The sequence below is a fragment of the Arachis hypogaea genome, chromosome 4 (genome assembly GCF_003086295.3).
Source record: "Arachis hypogaea cultivar Tifrunner chromosome 4, arahy.Tifrunner.gnm2.J5K5, whole genome shotgun sequence".
Taxonomy (NCBI): domain Eukaryota; kingdom Viridiplantae; phylum Streptophyta; class Magnoliopsida; order Fabales; family Fabaceae; genus Arachis; species Arachis hypogaea.
In genome coordinates this window covers 61761208-61764532 of record NC_092039.1, presented here as the reverse complement: position 1 = coordinate 61764532, position 3325 = coordinate 61761208, and the positions used below count along the sequence as shown (strand labels likewise).

General features: G+C 38.8%; 1 non-coding gene across 1 annotated transcript; it reads right to left on the bottom strand.

Moving 5' to 3' along the window:
• Positions 1–1097: 1097 nt before the first annotated feature.
• LOC112798577 (small nucleolar RNA R71) lies at positions 1098–1201 on the bottom strand. The gene has a single exon (XR_003200184.1). It is a non-coding gene; the product is annotated as a small nucleolar RNA R71 (small nucleolar RNA).
• Positions 1202–3325: the final 2124 nt, after the last annotated feature.

Here is a 3325-nt window from a genome sequence, read left to right as displayed (position 1 = left end):
TTTAAAAATTAAATCTTTTTCAAATATCTTTTTCTTAAAACTTTTATTTTATCTTTTATCTTATCTTTTTCAAAAATTTTATCTTTTTCAAAATTTGATTTCAAAATATCTTGTTTAACTTCTTATCTTCTTATCTTTTTCAATATTTGATTTCAAATCTTTTTCAATCAACTAACTAACTTTTTGTTTGTTTCTTATCTTTTTCAAAACCACCTAACTACTTTTCCCTCTTCTATTTTCGAAAAATATCTCTCTCTTTTCAAAAATTCTTTTTAATTAATTGTTTCAAATTTTAATTTCAATTACATTTATCTCTAATTTTCGAAAATCACTAACCCCATTTTAAAATTATTTTCGAAATTATCTTTCTCTTTTCTTCTTTTATTTAATTATTTGTTTACTAACACCTCTCTTCACCTCTCTTCATCTAAGAATCCAAACTTCTTATATCCCTTGTATTTGGATTCTTCCCCCTTCCTCTATCTACTAACAGAAAGGAATCTCTATACTGTGACATAGAGGATTCCTCTTTCTTTTCTTGTTTTCTTCTCTTTCATATGAGCAGGAACAGGGAAAAAGGCACTCTTGTTGAAATTGATCCAGAACCTGAAAGGACTCTGAAGAGAAAATTAAGAGAAGCTAAATTACAACAATCCAGAAATAACCTTTCAGAAATTTTCGAACAAGAGAAGGAGATGGCAGCCGAAAATAATAATAATAATAATGCAAGGAGAATGCTTGGTGATTTCAAAAAGCCAACGTCCAAGTTTGATGGAAGAAGCATCTCCATTCCTGCTATTGGAGCCAATAACTTTGAGCTTAAGCCTCAACTAGTTGCTTTAATGCAACAAAACTGCAAGTTTTATGGACTTCCATCTGAAGATCCTTATCAGTTTTTAACTGAGTTCTTGCAGATCTGTGAGACTGTAAAGACGAATGGAGTTGATCCTGAAGTCTATAGACTCATGCTTTTCCCTTTTGCTGTAAGAGACAGAGCTAGAATATGGTTGGATTCACAACCTAAGGATAGCTTGGACTCCTAGGATAAGCTGGTCACTGCCTTTTTAGAAAAATTCTTTCCCCCTCAAAAGCTGAGCAAGCTGAGAGTGGATGTTCAAACCTTCAAACAAAAAGATGGTGAATCCCTCTATGAAGCTTGGGAAAGATACAAGCAGTTGACCAAAAGATGTCCATTTGACATGTTTTCAGAATGGACCCTATTAGATATATTCTATTATGGTCTCTCTGAATTTTCGAAAATGTCATTGGACCATTCTGCAGGTGGATCTATTCACCTGAAGAAAACGCCTGAAGAGGCTCAAGAACTCATTGACATTGTTGCAAACAACCAGTTCATGTATACCTCTGAGAGGAATTCCGTGAATAATGGGATACCTCAGAAGAAAGGAGTTCTTGAAATTGATGCTCTGAATGCCATATTGGCTCAGAACAAGGTGTTGACTCAACAGGTCAACATGATCTCTCAAAATCTGAATGGATTGCAACATGCATCCAACAGTACTAGAGAGGCAGCTTCTGAAGAAGCTTATGATCCTGAGAACCCTGCCATGGCAGAGGTTAATTACATGGGTGAACCATATGGAAACACCTATAACCCATCATGGAGAAATCACCCGAATTTCTCCTGGAAGGATCAACAAAAGCCTCAACAAGGCTTTAACAATGGTGGACGCAATAGGCTGAGCAATAGTAAGCCATATCCATCATCTTCTCAGCAACAGACAGAGAGTTCTGAACAAAACACTTCTAATCTAGCCAATATAGTCTCTGATCTGTCAAAGGCCACTTTCAGTTTCATGAATGAAACAAGATCCTCCATCAGAAATCTGGAGACACAAGTGGGCCAGCTGAGTAAGAAAGTTATTGAAACTCCTCCCAGTATTCTCCCAAGCAATACAGAAGAGAATCCAAAAGGAGAGTGCAAGGCCATTGATGTGATCAAAGTGGCCGAATGCACAAGGGAGGAGGAGGACGAAAATCCTAGTGAGGAAGACCTCCTGGGACGTCCTTCAAGCAAGAAGGAATTTCCTATTAAGGATCCAGAGGAATCTGAGGCTCATATAGAGACCATAGAGATTCCATTACATCTCCTTCTGCCATTCATGAGCTCTGAAGACTATTCTTCCTCTGAAGAGGATGAATATGTGACTGGAGAGCAAGTTGCTCAATACTTAGGAGCCATCATGAAGCTGAATGCCAAGTTGTTTGGTAATGAGACTTGGGAAAGTGAACCTCCCTTGCTCATTAGTGAACTAGATACTTGGATTCAGAAAACTCTACCTCAAAAGAAACAAGATCCTGGCAAGTTCTTAATACCTTGTACCATTGGCACCATGAGCTTTGAAAAAGCTCTATGTGATCTGGGGTCAGGGATAAATCTTATGCCACTCTCTATAATGGAGAAGCTAGGGATCATTGAGGTACAACCTGCCTTGTTCTCATTGCAATTAGCAGATAAGTCATTGAGACAAGCTTATGGAATAGTAGAGGACGTGCTAGTAAAGGTTGAAGGCCTTTACATCCCTGCTGATTTCATAATCCTAGACACTAGGAAGGAAGATGATGAATGCATCATCCTAGGAAGACCTTTCCTAGCCACAGCAGGAGCTGTGATAGATGTCAACAGAGGCGAGTTAGTCCTTCAATTGAATGGGGACTACCTCGTGTTTAAGGCACATGGCCATCCCTCTGTGACAAAAGAGAGTAAGCATGAAGAGCTTCTCTCAGTTCAGAGTCAAGAAGAGCCCACAAAGTCAAACTCTAAGTTTGGTGTTGTGAGGCCACAACCAAACTCTAAGTTTGGTGTTAAGATCCCATATCCAAACTCTAAGTTTGGTGTGGACAACTATACAACATTGACCTGATCACCTTGTGGCTCCATGAGAGCCACTGTCAAGCTATTGACATTAAAGAAGCGCTTGTTGGGAGGCAACCCAATTTTATTTATCTAATTTTATTTTATTTTGTTTCTTTGTTATTTTTGTGTTTAATTAGGTACATGATCATGAGGAGTCACGAAAAAATCAAAAAAATTAAAAACAGAGTCAAAAACAGAAGAAAAAAATTTTTCACCCTGGAGGTAGCGCAGACTGGCGTTCAACGCCAGTAAGATGCATCTGGCTGGCATTCAACGCCAGAACAGAGCACCATTCTGGCGCTGAACGCCAGAAACAAGCAACATCCTGGCGCTGAACGCCAGGAATGTGCCCAGAGAGGAAAAACTGGCGCTGAACGCCAGAAACAAGCATGAAACTGGCGTTCAACGCCAGAAACATGCATTACATGGGCGTTTAACACCCAGAAC